This window comes from Nicotiana sylvestris, chromosome 8, assembly GCF_000393655.2.
Source record: "Nicotiana sylvestris chromosome 8, ASM39365v2, whole genome shotgun sequence".
NCBI lineage: Eukaryota > Viridiplantae > Streptophyta > Magnoliopsida > Solanales > Solanaceae > Nicotiana > Nicotiana sylvestris.
The window spans coordinates 196504538-196527796 of record NC_091064.1 but is presented as its reverse complement, the minus strand read 5'-3'; positions in this window follow the sequence as shown (position 1 = coordinate 196527796).

Here is a 23259-nt window from a genome sequence, read left to right as displayed (position 1 = left end):
GTAAGGTTGCATACAGTAAACCCTTATAGTTTGGCCCTTCCCCGGACTTCGCGCATAGCGGGAGCTTAATGCACCAGGTTGCCCTTTTAGGTATAGATCACTCATTTCCAAACGTGCTCTTCATGTTCGAATCTTGATTCCAATAACATTGGTCCATACTCCTGGATTTGTAGCATAATTGTTGTAGGTGTCAAATTTGGCTAGAACAATTCTATTGGAATTGTTTGTTTGAATGACACATTCTCATCAATTATGTCAAATCTATCTAGTTGAATCAATCTTTTTGTTTAGAGTCAAATATTTCCCTCTGAAAAGTACCAATCACTAATAAACTTTGGTGCGCAACGGCAAAATTATACTTCTAGTGAGAATAGAATAAATAACCACAAAATGATGAAGAATAAGAATGAAGAAGGAAAAAAGAAGAAGCCAAACACGTGATTTTCAAAAGCTGGCAGTTACCCTAATAAGTTAACAAACTGACCCATTCTTTATCATGAAAAACATGACAAGATACGAAAGGGACCATATAATATATACTCCTATACCTATAGTGTCATTGCATTAAGTATATATCGTGCATTTGTCAAAAAGAAGAGAGGAGCCTTCCAAAGCAAATTCAAATTATGATATATTTATTCTCTCTTTGGCACCATTGAAAAAGATGAACAACTTCTCTATTCTCTCCTACTTATGCTAAGCTTTGTTCTCATCCAAGTCAACATAGTGCCAATACACACAGAAATATTCACTCATTAATTCCATAGAAATTAATGGCCAGCCTATCTACTTGATTCTCCCCACTCTTATAACTTGATGGTCCCCATGATTGAACAAAGAATTTCAAGAAAAAGATTATATTTATACATGTAGGTATTGTGATATTCCAGGCGAATTCTATCTCGATAAAATATGGGAGAAATGTTGGGTATATAAGGAAGCAAACCTTAGATCTGGTGACACATTTTACAGTTGTTCGAGTCTAGGCCCATAATAAATAATACGAAAAAGGGCCAAATATACCCTTGTACTATCAGAAAAGATTTAAATGTACCCCTTGTAATATTTTGAGTCCAAATATACCTCTGTCGTTATACTATGAGTCCAAATATACTCCTATCGTTATACTATTGGTTCAAATATACCTTTTTCCGTTAAGTTTGTCCAAAGTGGACATTCAATCCTACGTGACACTGACATTTGATGAGGCGGATGCCACATGACTTGCCACCTCAGCGCTCCTAACCCATTTTACCCCTCATATTTTTTTTCCACCACTAAAATTTCCTCCCCCCCTCCCCCCAAACCACTATTGCTACTATTACCGCTACCATAAAAAATGTTATATTTCAAATTTTAGTCTTTTATATATGGATTAGGGGCGTTGATGTGGCATACCGTGTGGCATCCACCTCATCAAATATCAGTGCCATGTAGGATTGGATGTCTACCTTGGACATACTTAACAAAAGAGGGGTATATTTGAACCAATAGTATTACGGCAGGGGTATATTTGGATCCAAAGTATAACGAAGAGTATATTTAAACCTTTTCTGATAATACAAGAGTATATTTGGTCATTTACAGTAAATAATATCACTAGTGGACTGAACTATTACACATGATATCAGAGTTATTTTACTAGAGGGCTGAGCTGTTATAACTGTGAGCATAATAGAAACTACATGTTAATTAATTTTGCGGTGTATGTAAACCTGAAATAATCAAATTCTTAATAGGTCATCATTTGATCTGATACGTAACAATAACAATTAATCAAGCAAAGTAAACGGAAGTTTTTGTTTTTATTTTATAGATACACACTCATATATATTATATATATGTAAATGTTTAAAGTATATATGTGAACACTAAGGACATGAAAAGTAGAGCTTTCTGGGGATGCTGTAAGTGTGGACAAAGTAAGAACGCTCTTGAGAGGGTCATGGGTCGTGCCTCGTGAACTTGTCTATTGGTTTCAAGTTTGAATTTGAACAATTAAAAATGGGTAGTTACAACTATGAGCTCATTGTTGGCTCAGCATCATATATATAGTCATATTACAAATCTCTTTGTTTTCGACGTACATCTCAAGGAGCATATTTTCTTGTTTAATTTCCTTGAATTCCTCGCCAGAAAATAAAGGAAGATAAGAAAATGAACTATATGACGTATCAGGTTCAAAATTTAGTGCAGGTAAAAGTATTAGATGATTTTTTTTTTATCTGTCCAAGCTTTAGTTGACAAAGAACTCGATACCTTTGCTGGTAGGAGGTAACAAGTATCCCGTAAACTTAGTCGAGCTACGAGTAAGCTGACTTGGCACCACAATTATTGAAAAAAGGAAGATAGAAAATGTACTATGATGTATCAGGTTCAAAATTTAATGAAGGTAAAAATATTAGATGATCTTTTTTCATCTGTCGAAACTCTAGTTGATAGAGGACCCGGTACTTTTGCTGGTGAGAGATAACAGGTATCTCATGAAATTAGTCGAGGTACGAATAAACTGACCTAACACCACAATTATTAAAAAAAGGAAGATAGAAAATGTTGGTAATATTTTGGTAGCTACTAGTTCGTCTTTATTAAGTAACTAAAGCGATAAATGGACCGACAATCCAACATAAAGGTCGAGTGACAACTCATGTTATTTTAGATAATTAATAACGTCAACTTTTGAATTAGTTAGTATTCATTCATATCAAAGCTCATTGTAATAATCTTTCGCGGGCCTAAAAAGGCCAAGAGAAGGATAATACATAACAATAGCTTGAATTTGAGGTGAATTCTGTTCTTTATGCCTATTTTTTCAAGTCATTAGATGATGGTACACGGGGTCTTTTGTATTTAATTAATTGAATTCGTTTAATAAGAATTTCTATTAATCAGAGTCTTTCAATAGGCAAAAGGCTCTTGGATTTTGCATTTGCTTGAATTATGAATAAACCAGAGTTATTGTAGAGATTCTATTTTGTCTTCCTAAAGGTCCTCTTACTCTGATTTTCATTTTGGATTTCCATAATTCCTTTTATATAAAGGTTCCTCTTTTTTTTTTTTAAGTGAATATAAATTAAATAAGGGTAGTGGTAAATTTGATTCTATTAATTATTCTTCAGTAATAAAGTGAAATATATCTTATATCTAGATAAAAATCTTAAGAAGATTACCAGCGAAGAAGCCATATATTATTCTATTAACATTGGTGGACATGAATATATATTCGAACAGTATAAAATACCAAATCTCAATAAAAAAAGACCAAATGAAGAAGGAACTTAAGAGTTAATACCATAGGACTATGCAAAAAAGTTAAAATGAAATGAGGTCCCCCACCCATCCACCCACCCCCACCCCCACGTCTTTTTTTCTTTTTCTTTTAAACTTAAATTTTTGTAAAGGCAGTTAATAGTTACATCTGCTAGATACGTGCTTGTGATTGCGCTTGGCCCGAATCCATAGCTATGATCACATGAAATAATTCTAAGAAATTGTTGGTCTTTGATATTTCATTTTAAAGTTTTGGTCAACAACAACAACAATAACAATAAACTTAATGTAACCTTACAAACCTTACAAGCAGGATCTGAAGATAATAGTGTGTACATAAACCTTATCGCTACCTTATAAAAATAATAGATTGTATTCTAGACTCTCGACTCAAGAATTTTTAAAGTTTTGGTTATTGAGGGTGAAGAGTGAGAACACGGGTTTGAGATTCGTGATTTGCACATTAGGGAGCTTTGAAATTTGAATCTTTAAAACAACTCACAAACAAGAGCCCCCACCCCACCTATCATGGTATGCACTATGATTGAGATCTCTCCGCCTTTAACTAAAACTTTGTTTTAGAGTCTTAAAAATAGAAATATTGTCAATAGAGAACGCTTTATCTCTGAGTGAACTTATACTATGATAATCGAATTAATCGGAGTAGTAAACTTTAGGTACATGAATATAATTAAGGACAACCAGGTGCATGAAACATTTCGCATTTATGTAGAGTCTGATTAAAGACTGCATCACAAACGGATATGATGTAGACTGTCTATCCTAATGCAAGCATTAGTGGCTGATTCTGCAGTTCGAACCCGAGACCTACTCCAAGGTTTCCCTTCAAAGATATGATTAAATTGAAGGAAAAAAAAAAAGATCCCACCACATCCCACATGTACACACTGGTGATGTTGCTTCTACCTTACCTCATTGAAGGAGAAGGGAGTAAAGCATATGGTCTTATTTATGCAATGCTAGTTCCTTTCTTGTGACTGCCATTATTCCTGTTATATGTATATATCACCTCACATAGGAGGACAATAATAAAGTACTTTGTATTGTTTGGTTCATATATTATTAATAGAGGCGGACCCAGAATTTTTATGTGATGGGGACACATTATTCTGTTCAACCAATGCCCCGTAAAAACTTTTAATGTTCAGGGTGCCAATTGTTTTAAATTTAACATTTTCAAGATACATACATATATATATATATACATGAATTTATTCGAAGTTTACGGGGTCCGGTGATCCCTCATCCATACACATGGGTCCGCGTCTGATTATTAAACACCCCCACCTTCTTCCCCTGACATTTTCATTTAATTAATATCTACCACTCCCTCCTCTTTCTCCTACTCCATAATATAGTACTTAGATCTGTATTTCTAATTTTCTTTTTCCATCCTTATATATACAACAAAGCCTGACAAGTTCATTCAACACGATGCATGAGTACACACATTGTCGAACCCCAATAATTTTCTCCGCTTATAATTATAATTTTTCCTGTAATTGTTACTACTTTTTATGTAAATCAGAAAAAAGATCTTTCGGAAAAGAAAAACGAAGTACTACCTGTATCGAAAGTAATTATTTTCTCGTCCTTTTATTTTTACATAAATAGCAGGTGGTTGGATTTACTGTTTATTTTATGATCGGTATACATAAGTTATACCTACGTTATACATGAAATATACACACACATTTACCAGCTATTTTTTGCTTAGCGATTGAATGAGTGGCTATTTGGATTACTTATTCTTTATTTTATAATCGTCGATCTTAGCCAATTTCACTAGGGAAAGTAAGGGTTATCCAAAACTACAACAACTATAAGGGGTATCAAGTTGTTAAGCTATTCAGTGAAAGTTTGGGAGATGGTGATAGAAAGGAGGATGAGGAGGAGTGTGCCCATTTTCGAGAACCAGTTTGGTTTCATGCCGGGACGGTCGACTACTGAACCCATTTACCTTGTGAGAAGATTGGTGGAGCAGTATAGGGCGATGAAGAAAGACTTGCACATTGTGTTTATTGACCTAGAGAAAGCTTATGACAAAGTCCCGAGAGAAGTTTTATGGAGATGTATAGTCGAGCGTTTTCCTTTGTCTTCCTTAGTTCAATAGTATTAGTGTTAGTAGGTATCCCTTTTAGCCTTAATCTTTGATTATCACATATCTTGTACTGTTATTACTTGCCATCAGTACTTCCTTAGTTGTTATCACTATGTATCTTGTACTGTTATTACTTGCTATCGATACTTCTTTCATCTTCTTTTTGCTATCTTGGATTTAGTTTTCTAAATATCTTGTATGGTTATTACTTGATATTATTGTTTCTTCCATCTTTTCTTTAGCTGATGGTCTTTCGGAAATAGTCTTTCTGCACTTTTAGGTAAGGGTAAAACTGCGTGTATCCTATTTTTTCCGGACCTTACTTGCAAGAATACACTAGATTCTTATTATTGTTGTTGTTGTAAAGTAAGGAGAGAAGATGAAAAGAGAAAATAAACTGGAATATCTGATTTCATCACCTGCTACAACATATAGTACATCTACAAGTAAAATAAAGCAAAAGCAAAGTCATGCTTACTATCATATATCATTTAAGTTGTCCATTAACCCATGGAGCTTTCGTCAATACCAAAAAATTAATTATATTATACTTGAGAATACCTCCCTTAGTTTAAATTCATGAAAGATTGGATCAGATCAATTAGTTGTATTATCTTAATTGATTGTTTTGTTTTATGGTATATATAGTTTCACCACTTCTATATATCCATTCCGATAACTCAAAAATAGTATAATCTTCTTTGATTAATTATCTCTTATTTTATGGATTTGTACCAAAGATGTATTTAATAGGTTTCTCATCTATGTCAAATTAAGTTATAGCACAAAAAGAAAAAAAGAAACGGAGTAGACATTGAAGATAAATTTATGAAAAAACAGCAAGATTAAGTTGACCCAATTTTTGTAAATTAAGGTGGAGGAATATTGACATGAGATGTGCTTTTGGTTTTGAGGAAAAGCACAGGTAGTGGGTTGACTGTGGGGAATGATGGAATAGGAAAAGAGGGTGCAATATCAAGAAAATAAAACCAAAAAAAAAAAAAAATTGGGAAAAAGAAAGAAATAGAATATGAAAGGCAGACGCGAACCTAAAATTTAAACTTAGAAATATTCAACTCTTGAAGTTTTTAGTATTGAACTTATTGTTTATCTAAAATTATGGCTTGTGATTTAGCATTTCTTGAATTTTTAATGGATTTTTTACACACACACATATCGAAAATACTAGATTTGAATAAAACTAATACCTGATAATTGTATCCATCCCTTATGAGAGGAGTTGGGAAGAGTGTGTTTAGGTCAAGAAAATAATGGATGGGAATGGTTGGATAAGGATTAAAGAAATGTATTAAGTAATAAAACTTGTTGTGCCTCCAACTAATGAAAGCGCCTGGTTTCGTGACACTCTTGGGGATGATGATTTTTCAATTTTCAAAGATATGGAGAAAAGAAAATATTATCTGGAAAATTATAAGAGAATCAATCAATTCTATTTTTGATACATGTACACTTTGAAAAGGATTGATTCTGTCTCTAATTAGAAGAAAAAAAACATTAGCTACCACAGTAAAATAGTTATGGTCTATAGTTGTTTCCCAAGTAAAAATATCCATTACTATGTACTTAGCTTATGTTCTTGCAAAATAATACTAAATAGGAATTTAGTCATTAAGCGTGTAGATATGTTTATTCTGCGTTGTTGTGGTGTATATCTACATGATAATTGATATTAAGAAATAGTTGAAATAATGATAGTAAGCTTTTTAATTGCTTTCACATCTTCACAGTCAAGATTCATGATCACAGTTCACAAGGTTTAATTGCTTTATTAAGTCCAAAATTGTAAGCCAGCACTATTTTTAGTAGCTTCCAGCTAGACAAACAACATCAGAGGATTCTAACGGTGTCTAAAAGTAATTAAAGAGCAGCTCTTGTGGGTTGGAATTTGTAACTCATCACCAGATTTATAAGTAAATTTTCTCATTCAGCTCTCATATGAGTTATTTGAGGATTAGTTAGTTAGGCATAATTAGTGAAAGGATTAATTATGTAATAAGAGTTTAGTTAGTTTGTAATGTTAGAAGGTAGTTATAGGTGTGGACAGCTGTCAAAGTAGAAATATTCATTTTCAATAAAAATACTTTGCTCAATAATTCTCTCTATAGAAAGTTCTCTCATTCTTCTCCTCTGCCCAGATTAGGGCTCAGATCGGCGGAGCTTCAAGCTCACGCTTTGACATGGTATCACTGCTAGAAATTTGGACAAAATTGTTCAAAAAAAAGCCGACCAAAGCTGGTCGGTAATAGCCAACAACCGTCCAAAACGTGCATTTACGCGTGGACGGTATTTGAAGGCCGGAAGGGCATATCGATCAAAGTTGGTCGAAAATTGCCGACCAACTTTGGTCGGTCAATTAAATTCCAAAAAAAAAAAAATATTGCCGAAAACACCGACCAAAGTTGGTCGGTATTTTAATTATGTAATTAAAAAATGCACCATCTCAGAATCGAACTGTGGTCTGTACTGTGGCGGGATACTATTCTACCACTAGACCATTGGTGCATTCTGTTTTAAGACTGTCTTTTATTTCATTTATACTCTTTAATTGTATTTTCGCATGAAAATAATCGACTAAAGTTGGTCGGTTTTATTAAAAAATAAAATTACCGACCAACTTTGGTCGGTTTTTAAAAATGACCGGCCGAATTAACCGACCAATTTTGGTAAGTTTTTTTAATATTAATTTTAATTTTTTTTAAATGAAAAACCGACCAAAGTTGGCCGGTTTCTTGAAAAATAAATTTCGCGGGACACAAAAATAATTTCCTGCATTTTTACACCAAATTTGGTCGGTTACGTAAAAAAAAAATTAAAAAATAAATATTTTGAAAAATCGACCAACTTTGGTCGGTTTTTTGGCTGGTTTTTTGACCAACCAAAATTGATTGGTGGACGGTGTTCGGTTTTTGCCGAATTTTTAGTAGTGTATCAGAGCCACGCGGCCATTAGTGTGGTCTCACTTATTCTCATCTGAATCTTCTCAAAGTATGGTGGTGAAGGTCGGCAATGGCGGTCGATGATACAGAGCCGGAAAAGCTGAGTCACAACCATCCACTATTCCTGAACTCAAATGATAATTTCGGAGCATTTTTGATTTCTTTACAGCTGCGAGGGCCAGAAAATTACTCCATGTGGAGCCGAGCGATGAGAATCGCAATCTTAGGGCGAAACAAGCTAGGGTTTATAGAAGGCACATGCAAAAGGGAGAATTATGGTCCAAATCTCGTAGATTTGTGGGAACGCTGCAATCCTATCGTCTTATCGTGGATTATGAACTATGTTTCACCAGAATTGCTTGGTGGAATTGTCTACTCCTCAAATGTTAGTAAGGTTTGGAGTGACTTGAAGGAACGATTCGATAAAGTTGATTGTTCCTAAATTTATCAAATCCATAAAGAAATTGTCACAATCAGTCAAGGCACCAGTTCAATTTCAACCTATTTGTCGAGGCTGAAGGTTCTTTGGGCAGAATTTAAAAGTCTAGCCCCAATGGGATGTGATTGTGCAAGGTCGAGTGAATCTGTCACATTCATGAGACGACTGAAACTCCTACAGTTTCTCATGGGACTAAATGAATCATATGAACATGCTCGTAGTCAAATTTTGATGATGACACAAACTCCACCAGTTCATAAAGCCTATTATATACTGATGGAAAGGGAAAGTCAACGAAGTATGACCAATATTTTTGTTTCTACATAAGGAACAAAAGCAACTGCCTTAATGACCACAAAAATTGGATATCAAGTAGGGAATCAACAACCTACATATCAGGCAGGGTACCAACAAACTGGATATCAGAAGGGAGGCAAAAAAAAACTACAAAATCATGTGTGATTTTTTCAAGTCAAGAGGACACACTAGGGATAGATGTTATAAAATAATAGGATATATCTCTGAATTCAAGTTTAAGAAGAAAATTGGCAACAATATGGCACATAATGCAACCCTGTAGGAAAGGAATTCTTAGGAGTGTGGAGAAGCAAGCTTTCAGGCAGGAGCAGACAAAAACAACACAGCAGGAGGAATAGCAAGACCTTTTTTTACTGGGGAACAATACAACCAAATCTTAAAGCTGCTGAGCAAGGAAAACAATGCAGACATCTCTGCAAATATGTTAGGTATTATTAGAGCTTTTCTTGTAGAATGTAACAGAGATTAGATTGTAGACACCGGAGCAACTATATGGTTTCTGATCTAAGGCTAATGAGTGATTATACAGAGGTTAGTAATGCTGATACAAAACAAGTGCACTACCCAATGGAGGGGTAACACATGTGTCACACATTGGTTCTTGTAAGACTACAGGAGATGAGTTAGTCGATAATGTGACATACATACCTAATTTCAAGTACAACTTATTGTCTGTATCAAAATTCACCAAAGAATCGAAATATTATGCTATGTTTTTTCAGAATTTTGTGTCTTCCAGGACCTTTATAATGGAAGGGTGATGGAGATTAATAGAGAGAGAGAGAGATGGCCTCTACTTACTCACTCAATCCCTCAATAAAGACAATAAGGTTACAAAAACAAGTTTGATAGCAACAATAAAGGGGAAGGATATTGAGATGTGGCACATAAGGCTTGGACATGCATCAGTTGGACCATTACAACATGTTCTAAATTTAGGACAAAGTGACTATAAAGCAGCATTAGAAAACTGTATTGTATGTCCCTTAGATAGACATGCTAGATTGCCTTTCAATAATAGCACAAGTAGAGCTATAGGGATTTTTGACTTGTTGTACATTGATGTAGGAGGGCCTACAGTGTACAAATATTTGATGGAAATAAAATGTTCTTGACTGTGGTTGATGACCATTCTAGAATGACATAGTTGTTTTCATTAAAGTTGAAGAGTGATGTAATAATAATGCTAAGGAATTTTCTGAAATTGGTGCAGAATCAGTTTAACAAAGCAATCAAAATCATTAGATCAGATAATTGAGGTGAATTCCTAAGTTCTGAATGCAAGGAAATGTTCGAAAGTTTTGGAATAGTTCATTAAAGAACTTGTGTGTATACACCCCAACAGAGGGGTTGTAGAAAGAAAGTACAAGCATATATTAGAGACAGCTAGAGCTATTAGATTTCAAAAGGGAATTCCTTTAAGATTTTAGGGACATTGCGTATTGACAGCAGTATACTTGATCAATAGAATGCCCTCTTAAGTACTGGGTAAGAAGAGTCCCTATGAAGTGTTTCATCTCCAGAAGCCAAAGCTAGATCATCTGAGAACAATGGGTTGTTTATGCTATGCAACGAAAATGAATTCCCATGATAAATTTGAGCCAAGAACAATAGTAGCTATGATGATGGGATACTCAGAATGTAGAAAAAACTACATATTATATGATATAACTAATCACTCTTCCTTTGTTAACATAGATGTAGTGTTTAAGGAAACCGTTTTTCCTTTCAAACACAAAAGTTCAAAACAATTACACCTTTTTGCGGCAGAAAAGGATCTTGTTTTCCCCTTAACCACGCCAGCAACTGTACACCTGGAAGAAGATTTTCCTGCCACTCTAGATCAAGCTACTGAGACTGCAGGATGCCTACAATAGAAGATAACTTTGGAGAGCATGAGGCAGCAGTTGAGATCCCAGTGTTTCATGACACTGTTTCCATTGACAATAACTCCTTAGTTGATCCAAATTTGCCACAAGAAGAGCATGTACCAGTTGCGGTTCAACAATCTCATGATGAACAATTGATGAGGTTAGATAGACCCAAAAGAAATCCTGCTTGGATGACAGACTACATTGTCAATCCTATGAAGCGTAGGTCACAGATTCCACATGCCATGAGTAGCTACATTGATTATAGTACTTTGCAGCCCCAATATCGCCAATCCCTGGCACTCTTTACATCTGCTCATGAGTCAAGTTCCTTTAAAGAGGCAGTTGATAACCCAAGATGGGTGGAAACAATGAGAGCAGAAATATAATCACTTGAAGACAATAAGACCTGGGAGCTGGTACCACTACCAACAGGCAAGGTCCCTATTGGTTACAAGTGGGTATTCAAGATCAAGTACAAGGCCAATGGAGATGTGGAAAGATACAAATCAAGGTTGGTAGCTAAAGGTTACAACCAACAAGAGGGTTTAGACTACCATGAGACCTTCTCACTCATGGTTAAAATTGTCAATATCAACACAGTCATCTCAATAGCAGCTTCTGAGGGTTGGCACATTCATCAAATGGATGTCTTCAATGCCTTCTTGCAAGGAGATTTGCATGATGAAGTGTACATGTCACTGCCTGAAGGTTTTGCAAGCCAGAGGGAGCCTAAAGGCATGGTATGCAGGCTTGCAAAAATCCCTATATAGACTGAAACAAGCGAGCAACAACAACAACAACAACAACCCAGTATAATCCCACTTAGTGGGGTCTAGAGAGGGTAGTGTGTACGCAGACCTTACCTCTACCCTGAGGTAGAGAGGTTGTTTCCAAATAGACCCCCAACGTCCTTCCTTCCAAGAACTTCCCACCTTGCTCTTGGGGAGACTCGAACTCACAATCTCTTGGTTGGAAGTGGAGGTTGCTTACCATCAGAGCAACCCCTATGAAACTCATAGATGCCTTGATCACACATGGTTTTACTCAGAGCAGTCTTGATCATTCGTTATTCACCAAGAGGCAAGATGTTAACATAGTTGTGATTCTAGTGTATGTGGATAACATGTTGGTGATAGGCAACAGTTTAGAGTTCATTGAATCCACTAAGAGGGGGCTGCAACAGGTCTTCAAAATGAAGGACCTAGGTGAATTAAAATATTTTTTGGGCATAGAATTTGCTAGATCTCACAGAGGGATTGTTATGAACTAGAGGAAATACGCACTTGAACTCATTACAGAGCTAGGACTAAGTGCATCTAAACCTGCTTGGACACCACTTGAATTCAATCAGAAGCTGACAAATAAAGAGTTAGGAGACTTGTAGGGAGAGGTAAATGATGAATTGATGGAAGATAAGGGAAAATACCAAAAGGTGATAGGGAAACTTCTATATTTGACCCTCACTAGGCTGGATATTGCCTTTGCAGTGCAAACGCTTAGTCAATTTATGAAAAATCCCAAGAGATCACAGTGGGAAGCAGCTCTAAGGATTGTCAGGTATATCAAAAAGAGAACCTGGATTGGGAATACTCATGAGTAGCAAGAAGGAAAATAGCCTAATAGCATACTGTGATACTGATTGGGCATCATGCCCAAACACTATAAGGTCAGTAACAGGCTTCATCATCAAGCATGAAGATTCACTTATTTCTTGGAAGTCAAAGAAACAGAACACAATTTCTAAAAGTTCTGCAGAAGCAAAGTATAAAAGCGTGGCTTTAACAATCACAGAACTTGTACGGGTGACAAGGCTGTTCAAAGAGTTGGGAATAGAGATAAAAAAGCCAGTAAGTTTGTACTGTAACAACTGTGAGCACCTAATTTTTGACAATATTTAATTTTTTTGTCACTTCTTCTATGTAAATATTTTAGGAGGTTTTAACATACAAATTTTTAGCTTTGTTATACTTTTTATTATAGGTTAAAAATACAAAATTTTAGAAGGTGAATTATTACTATTAATATTATTTTATTTTTATTCTTATTTTTAAATAATAATAAAAAATCTGAAAAATATTAATTTTTTTTAAAATTTTCGGGAGAGATTTAAAAAAAATAAGAAAAAGGGAAGTATGGAATTAAGAAAAAGAAGTAAAAGTAGGTGGAATTCTCTTTTAAAAAAGTAAAAGAAAGTGAAAAATTTAAAAAATAAAAGTAAAGTTTTGTGAAAATTTTTAAAAATAAAAAGTAAAAAAAAAGTGGAATTAAAAAATAATATAAAGGTATCTGAAAATTTAAAAAAATTTAAATTAAAATAAAGTAGAATTTTTTAAAGAAAAGTAAAAGAAAGTGAATTGTTTTTTTAACAAAAGTAAAATAAGTGAAATTCTCTTTTAAAAAAGTAAAAAAGTGGGATTTTAATTAAGATAAAAGTAATTAAAGTTGGAATTTAAAAAATAAAAGTAAAGAAAGGCGGTAATTCTTTTAATAAAAAAAGAAAAGCAAAATGTAAGTGGAATTTTTTTAAAATAAAAAAATAAAAAAATTTAAAAAAAAAATCTGAATTTTTTGAAAATTCTCCTATAAATAGAAGAGAAATATTTGAAGAAAAGAAGAGAAGAGAAGAGGGAAGAATATTGAGAGAAAACAAATTTTTTTCTTCTATGCTAAAGATAATTTCTACTAATTTTATTCCTTCTACCTATTTCTTTCAACAACAAAAAAAACATATAGCCATTCATTACCTTGTTTAAAAAAAAATACCTCAAAAACAGGAGCTAAATCACACCAAAAATCAAATCCAAAAGTTTCAAACTCAATTTAAAAGATAGCCCAAAATACTAGCCCGAAGAGGTCGAAGTCGAGTTCGGTTCGAAAGGTTTCCGCTCGTTGCCTCTGATTGTGGTTCATTTGCACATTAAATTTGATGGTTGTTTGCTCCATATGTATTGAATAAGATCTTCATCTATAAAAGGTTCATTCTTTTCTTAACCAATGTTTCCATTATTTTTCTTTCACCGTATTTCTTTTTGATTTGTATATTATATTTTGGTTATCTACCAACTTGAAAGATATGAACAAAAAAAATGAATGAAGAGCATAAAAAAATAGAATTCGTGAAAGACAGAATGAGTTTCTTCAATGAGATTGTAGTTCATAGGGAAAGATAGGAAAATGTATTCAAAATGGAGAGAGAACGATGTAATAACTTGGATCCAAATTAAAGGATGTTAAGTCAATAGCAAATTTGATACCGACATGGGTGATTAGGTCCATAATAACTCAAATCATATTATTTCTTCAATAATAATTTCATATTCATAAATCATGACCTTGCAATAATCTCAAAGTAGTTTTAGGAAGAAACATAATCATGGATATTTGTAGTTTGCTTTAAATTGAATACAATCCTTTTAGAATAATCGAGGCGCGCCATGCCAAATAAAATCTCAAAACTCATGCCCCTCATTTAATTAATTTTAATCCTTAGAAATCGAGACGTGCCATTTAGTTGAATTTTTCATGGCCCTCGCAAACTTGAAAGTGCGTAGTTGCTTTAGGCGCGCTATTTTTTTTAAAAAAAAAATTAATTTCCTAAACTTGGGTGTGCATTTTATGTGACCCAAATCCAAATCTCAACAACGTTAGATAAAATATGTCGTGGACCGCGGGTGCATTTCATGTGACGTGGTTCAATACGTGTTTTATATGACGTTGAATTTTTCCAAAAAAAATTTAATTAAAAGCGGCTAATAAGTTAAAAATATACCATAGGTTGAAACATATTTTAAAAATCAGATAATAGGCCAATTGTAATAGTTTAAGCGACCGTGCTAGAACCACGGAATCCGGGAATGCCTAACACCTTCTCCCGGGTTAACAGAATTCCCTACTCAGAATTTCTGGTTCGCAGACTTCAAAAGGAAAGTCGAAATTTCCTCGATTTGGGATTTAAAATAAATCGGTGACTTGGGACACCAAATAAACTATCCCAAGTGGCGACTCTGAATTGAATAATTAATCCCATTTCGAATAATGTCACTTAAATTGGAAAAACTCTCTTATATACCTTCGGGTGTGTAAAAAGGAGGTGTGACAGCTCTGGCGACTCTGCTGGGGATCCAAACCCAGAACTTCGGTTCAGGGTTCAAGAATTCGAGCTTAGAATAACTGTTATAGTTGGCTTGTTTTATCTGATTTTTACATGTTGAGCCTAATGTGCTAAATGCCGCTTTTACCACTTTGATATTGTTTGGACTGTATATAAATTGCTACGAAACCCTCCTCTCTCTGAGTCTTCTAAATCATCTGGGAAGTGTGCACTTCGTGTGACTTCTTTTCTGTTAGAGTCTTATCCCAATTTTAGAACGAGGTTCGGACAAGTTGCAAAGCCGGTGAAGCTTCTGTATTCCCGGTACGCTGCCCCCCCGGCTTGAGCTGTCCGCTCGGGTAAGCCAGGTCTAGAACAATAAACCCAGGTTTTTAAACCTAGTATAACAAGCCTCATGCTGGATCCCTAGTAGGAACGTTTGTTTACATCATGTGCATTTGACCTTGGAGACTCAACACAGGGGTTGGGTCTGTCTAAGACAGGTGTACCCAAATGAAAAAGACCATCCTGATGCATCTTACGTGCTACTTGCGCATCTGTTTGTTTCAGCTTGCATGTTGACCGGCTTCTAGAACAAAGGAAGAAAATAAAAATAAAAATCAAAAAATCAAATAATAATAATAATAATAATAATATATGAGTGAGAGGTAGGTATTTAGAAAATTCTGAAACTCTGCCGAAATTCCGGAAAAAAAAGAAGTCATCTCCAAATGAGCCAAAGTTTTCAACTGCCATGTTCTGTCAAAACTGGCGAACTACGCGGGTTTGATTCTCACCGGATGTGAGATACGTAGGCAAACCTCATCGGTTCCGGCCCATAATTTTCAAAAAAAAAATCCAAAAATATTTTCCTTTACTTCCTCTCTAGAAAAGTCTTTTTTTAAACCCCAATTTTCAAAAAATCCAAAAAACAATATTTTCCATTACTTGCTTCTTTAGAAACTAATTATTTTTAAAAAAAATATATATACAAAAATATTTTCTTTTACTACTTCTTTAGACCCTAATTGTTTTTTTTTAAAAAAATTTATATATATACAAAAATATTTTCTTTTAATTTCTTCTAAAAATCCAAAAATATTTTCATTCTTCTTTCAAAATTGAAAAGAAAATTCAAAATTCAAAAATATTTCATTTTTTTAGAAGCATTTCTTTCATAAATTCAAAATAAAATTCCAAAAATATTTTTCTTTCTTCTTTAGAAGTTTTTTTTTCTATCGAAATTCCAAAAAAACACCAGTAAAAGTCTAAATTAAAAAAAAAATCTTTCTTCTTTCAAAATTCCCAAAAAAAAAAAAATTGAAATCAAAAATATTTTCTTTCTTCTTTGTAAGTCTTTCTTGCGGAAATTAATATATTCCAAAAAAAGAGTTAGTTTATTTACTTTATTTTTGGTCTTCCCGAACTACGCTAGTTTGATTCTCACCGGATGTGGGATACGTAGGCAAACCCCATCGGGTCCAACTTCATTTTTGTAAAAGTAGCCCAAAAATAACAAAAAAATTTGTTTTGATTGTAAATAAGAAGGTGATGTCATTCTTGTCTAAAATAGTTAAATGTCCCCAAAAGGGCGCCGGAAGGCCGTTTTTGCAAGAACATCCACCTTTAGTAGTTTTTTAAGGTTTTGGCCTTTTAGCAAACACAACCTTAAAATCTTCTTCCCCGAAGTGTTGAAAGGCCGTATTTGCAAAGCCGAATTTTTTATGAAATTTTTTTTAAAAAATAGTGATAACCTTTTCTTGAGTCAAAATGAGTCATAACCTTTTAAATTAAATCACCCTAATAAATGTGCAGGATGAGCACAGATGAAAACGAACCCTTCGCAGCTCTTGAAGAGATCCCCTTACAGCTCCACATGTGGTGGAATGACCTAGGAAAAGGTAGTCGAGGAACTGTGATAAAAGTTTTGGGTGGTCTTGTCGGACTTTTTAACATCAAGCCAAGATTGGACGTGATTGAAGCCTTTATACCTTTTTGGGATCTGACTCGCAATGTGTTTCGCTTTTCTGATTTTGAGCTCACACCCACGCTAGAGGAAATTGCGGGTTACGCCAGCCTTAGCGGAAACCTTAGAAGTCGGTACCCGGTGTCATCGAGACCAGTATCTCCTCACAAGTTTCAGGATATGTTGAGTATTAGTCGGGATATTCAGGATGAGAATTTATCTGGAGGGTTTTGCACTTTCTAGTTCCTGTACCAACGCTATGGCAATCCCCAAGGTTTCGAAGCACCGAATACTGGTCTGACCCATGCCGGAAATAAAGATAAATGGGAGGCAAAGCGGGGTTTGGTTTTTATAGTAGCATTCTTGGGTGTTATAATATGTCCGCGAAAAGACGACAACATAGAATTGGGCCTCGTGGGAATGGTTGATGTTGCAATCAATAAAGCTAATGGCACATTAGTTCCCCTGATCTTATCTGAGATTTCCCGAGCTTTGACCATCTGTCGAGAAGGGGGAAAATTCTTCCAAGGCTGCAACTTACTACTACAATTGTGGATACTGGAACATTTCTGCCACCGTGTTGGGTATATGAACTACGACATGACCGGTTTGGATTGCATCGAAGAATTTGAAAGCCGAGTGGCGGGGGTTGAATTTCCATAGGGTACCGAAGCTTGGTTTGCCCACTTGAGTTCTTTAACTTCGGATAAAATTGAGTGGACGTTCGGATGGCTCCCTGCCACCGAAGTCATATACATGTCAGCTAAAGTGTGCTACTTTCTCCTAATGGGCATCCGGAGCATCCAGCCATATACTCCTCACAGGGTTTTGCGCCAACTAGGAAGATTTCAAACCTTCCCCCATGACGAAGATTTGAGTGTACATGTCGTCGAATTGGGCCCAAAGGCTGTATTTTCAGAAGGAAGAGTTCGCCAAGTTTGGAATGAGTGCAGATTTCTCGAACCCAAGACTATGGTGCGGGATCTAGCTAGAGGTGAGGTGGACCCCAATGATATGGTTTGGTTTGGCAAAAGATTTCAAATTCCTCGAGAGCCCGAGAGACCTGCTAAGAGACCTCATGTCCAACAATTCACTAACGACTCGCAGGAGCAGTGAGGCTGGTTGGCAAAAGAAGAAAGCTATTGGGCTAAGATAAGTAAATTAGAGGGACAAATCAGGGACCTCAAATTTGGCCACAGTATCCAAGATGCCGCAAATGAAAGGCTTATAAGCGGTCTGAAAAAGAAAGTACTTGAGTGTCAAGATGACCTAAAAAAATGTGAGGCTAGTCTAGCAAATGTCCGAGCACAATTGGCAGAGAATGCAGAAGGGCGGGCAGAGTTTGTGCGACAAATGAAAAGAAAATATGAGGGGACAATCGCCAATTTAAAGAGAAAGCTAATCACCCTTAAAAATGAGGCGGACAAACATGCCAGGAATTTTAAAGCCGATAGGGAATATTGTTATGCTTTGATGGCCCAAATGGACGAAGATATGCAACAATTGCGGAATCAAAATCATCATGACACTCAAGTGTTGGAAGCCCGGAATCAGCAAATCAGGCGTTTACTTCAGGAAAAGGGTATTGTCCGAGAGGGGGTTAGAGCCATTGCCGACTACATCGTCATGAAATGCCACGCATGTGAGGATATGACTCAGACCACTTTCTTCGCTGCTGTAATGACATTTGTCCGCCAAATAATGAGTGATTTAGAGCGACTTCAAGGGGATCTCGCACGTAGGCCCGTGAGACCAAATGATGTCCCACGGGCCCCAGGAGTTGAAACATTGATGTATTCATGATTTTTCACTTATTGAGTCTGTATTTTGGAAATTATTTTTTAGTCTGTTGGTAGTTTTAAAATTGCAAGAAAATGAGTAGTTTGAAGTCTTTTGTAATAGAAAGTTTAGGAGTTTTATTAATGAAAATTTGAAAATTCCCCCAAAATTGTTTCTTTATTTTTTGCACTTGTTTTTCTTGAACTACGTAATGATCTGATTCACGCGGCATTGTGATATGTAGGCAATCCTCATCGGATCCGGTCACGATTTTTGTAAATAACTCAAATAAGAGAGGGATGTGAAAAAGAGAGCCAAAGAAAAACAAAAAAAAGGGCAAGGAAAAAAAGGAAAGAAAAGAGTGGAAACTGGGAATAAGAGGAGGACAAGTACAAAAGCCAAAAGTGGAAAGAAAAAGAAAATTAGGAAAATAAGCAGAGCCGGGATGAAACATGCAGCCGTTGCGAAACATGTAGAAACACATTTAACTGTATAGGTGCATCACACCCCAACGTGCGATTTCCTATGTGTTAATTGCTTCAAACTAACTGGTTTGTTGTCTACTATTGTAAAGGTTCTATAGTAAGGTGATTGGTTTTGTGGTAGTCTGGCTTCACATTCATACTTCACAAGGTCAAAAGGAGGCGTTGAAATGTCTTCGGAAATTCCTCTGCCAACAGTTCCTATTCCAGAGGATAGTCCGATCTCGGCCATCCCAACTTCTGAGTCAGCAATGGCAGAGGAAAATAGAATTCTGCGTCTCCGCATGATGGAAATGTGGGACGCCTGGGCCAATGGAAAAGAACCGCCAAGTGCGATCCCTAAATTCCCTGAGCTTTTTCCCAGGGCAAGTGGGACCTCCAACATCCCTATAAGTTATCCAAATACCCCACTGAGATATCCTACCATTTCAGCCCACTTTGCTGGAACACCTTCTGAGTTTCGCCCCCAGGTATTAGCTTCAAGTGCGGCTTCAAACATATTCACCGCGCCACCTTGTTCAGCTACGGCACAACCTGCTTTACCCAGGCCTAACTTTGATTCATCTTTTTTCACATTTCAAGCACCATCTTTCCCAGTGGAACCTCCTCAGTTTCCTACTTATACTTACCATCAACCACCCCAATTTGAGTTCACTGCGGGGCAAGAAAAAACCACCAAAACTCCTGAGCAAGAAGAGATTGTGAGGAAGATGAGGAGTATGGAACAGAGTCTCAAAAGCATACAAGGCTTGAGTGGACAAAAAAGTGTATCCTATGTCGACTTATGCATGTTCCCTCATGTGCACCTACCATTGGGATTCAAAACCCTAAAATTTGAGAAGTACGATGGGCATGGTGATCCTATTGCTCATCTCAAGAGATATTGCAATCAGCTGCGAGGAGCCGGTGGAAAGGAAGAACTACTCATGGTCTATTTCAGAGAAAGTCTGGTTGGCATCGCATCTGAGTGGTACATGGACTAGGATATATCCCGCTGGTACATCTGGGATGATCTTGCTAGAGATTTCATCAGGCAGTTCCAGTACAACATTGATATTGCTCTAGATAGGAACTCATTGACAAACTTGAAAAAGAAATCCTCAGAAAGCTTCCGAGAGTACGCAGTTAAATGGCGTGAGCAGGCATCCAGGGTAAAGCCTCCGATGGATGAGGTTGAAATGGTCACAGTTTTCCTTCAAGCTCAGGAAGTTGACTACTTCCAAAATATGATGTCCGCAATGGGTAAACCGTTCGCTGAAGCTATTAAGATTGGTGAAATGGTTGAAAATGGGTCGAATTCTAAGCCAATCCATCAGAGCTACCTCCTAAGCCATTCAGGGTGGGTCTGGAGGAATAGCAAAGGGAAAGAAAAAGGAAGAAACATCAATGGCAGTGTCGGGTGCAAGGAGAAACTGTACTCCCAGATCCCTTTTCTCAGAAAGGACCCCGTAGCACTATTACCCTCACCAAGACTTGGCCTATACTCCTTAGCCATACTCGGTCATGAATGCTCAGCCTTATGTCAGGCCACAACAACAAGCCAACATAAATTAAGCTCCATTTCCTAGAAACCAACCTCCTTACCAAACCCACTACAAACCCCGTCCTCAACAAAATAATTTCCACCCTCATGAACCGCCCAAGAGGCCAAATTTCACACTAATTGGCGAGACCTACTCCAGCCTGTTACCAAAGATTGTTCAAATGGGTCTGCTACAGCCTGTTCCTCAAACCAGGCAAAACCCAGCATCACCCGCTTACAGAGCCGGTACCCGATGTGCCTATCACTCAGGGGCAGAAGGGCATGACACGGATGATTGATGGACTCTGAAGAGAGCCGTGGAGAACTTGATAGAACAAAGGAAGATAGTGCTGAGGGATGAAGATGTTCCCAATGTGACCAACAATCCACTGCCAGCCCACAACAACGGGCCGGTAATTGGAATGATTTGTGAGGATAAAGAATTTGACCCAGTATTGAAGGCCATCATTGCCATTGTTGACGAAGAAAAGAAACCAAAAGCTGCCCCGAAGCAAGATAAAGGGGAGAAAAAGAAAGAAACCACCCCTCCAAAGTCAGAGAAGAAAATTGAAGTTGAGACCGGGGCAACGCCTCCCAAAGATGTTGTTCTCTACATCCCTCAAGGCCGTAAAGAAAAGCAGATGACATTGAGTCCTCCCAGGAGATTCGAGCTGAACAAAACAACCCAGATGTATGTGCCCAAGGGGGCTTATGTGATGCGGGGGCCAATTAAGCCATCGAGGCTGAATGAGCCCGTGGTTATTGGACGCGCGCCACAGAAGCCCATGAAAGATCCTACTAATGTGCCTTGGAACTACAACAAAACGGTGGTGACCTATAAGGGCAAAGAAATCCCAGGAGAAGTTCAAGAAAATAACCCTGTTGAAAAGTATTCCAATTTGGAAGAGGTGAACAATGCTACTAGAAAGCGCTTCCCACTTAAGAAGCCCGTGAGTGCTGAAGAAGCGGAGGCTTTCTTTCAAAACATGAAAATGGCAGATTATGAGGTGATTGACCAGCTTCGAAAATTTCCCGAACAAGTCTCCTTGTTGGCTTTGTTGATGAACTCCGCTGAACATCAGAAGGTATTGATCAAGACCCTTAACGAAGCATATGTGCCTGTTGACACTTCTGTAGAGCAGTTGGAGAGAATGGCAGAAAGATTTTTCGCAATCAACCAGATCACTTTCAGCAAAAATGATTTGCCCTCAGAAGGGGCCGCACATAACAAAGCCCTGCACCTAACAGTCAAATGCAAAGGGCATTACGTGAAAAGGGTTATGTTGGACGGAGGCTCTGGAGTAGACATTTGCCCACTTTTAACTCTACAACGCATGGAAATCGGGACCGAAATAATCCGACCCAACAATGTCTGCGTACGTGCCTTCGATGGCATCAAAAGAGACACAATTGGAGAGATCGATCTAATTCTGACCATCGGCCCAGTAGACTTTGAAGTAACTTTCCAGGTTCTAGACATGGGCACATCCTACAACTTTCTTTTGGGGAGGCCATGGATTCATGCAGCGGGGGCTGTATCCTCTACTCTTCATCAGATGGTGAAGTTCGAGCATGAGGATCAAGAGATCGTGGTCCATGGAGAAGATGAGCAATCAATTTATCGGGACCCATCAGTCCCATGTCTTGAAGAAAGAGAGGGGAGTGAATACATAGTTTATCAGGCTTTTGAAATTGTGGTTGTAGACCAGTACAAAGAAGGAAACCCTTGCCCCCAACCCTTCCTTTCTAATGCATCAATCATGGTGGCCAAAGAAATGATCCGATATGGCTTCAAACTGGGGAAGGGACTTGGGAAATCATTGCAATGGATAGTTGAACTTATCACCCTGCCCACCAGTGAAAAGTTCTTCGGGGTAGGCTTCCGACCCACTCCAGCTGATATAAGATGGGCAAATGATAGAAAGAATGATGGTTAGGTCTTGCCTAAGCCGGTTCCGCATCTGTACAGAACATTTGTCAAGCCAAAATACTAGCAGAAAGAAGAAGATGAGGCCTTTACTGCCGAAGAGATTGAAGAGATCTATGGGGCAATGAGGAAGATACTATATGAAACCCACATGGTCCAGCCAGGGGAGGGCTCAAGAACCGCTGAGGTGCTGTATATGGGACTCAATGCCAAGCTGCAGAATTGGAAGGCTACACCATTCCCAATCAGGCGGGAGTCCCGGTAGACCTATCCTATAACTTTTTCTGCATCGCGAGTTATGTCAGGGTGTAACTAGAATGTTTTTCTTTAGTTTCTTGTCTTTTAATTTCCAATGTAAACCATGTTATCTTCAAATTCAAAGAAATGAAATCATATTTCATCGTCCATCCTTCTTTATTCTTTCTGATTTTGTTATTTTTTCTCTTTTTTCTTTCAGCTCTAATAATGTGGCTTTAAATAACATGACATGCTTGCGGACTTCATGCCCAGATC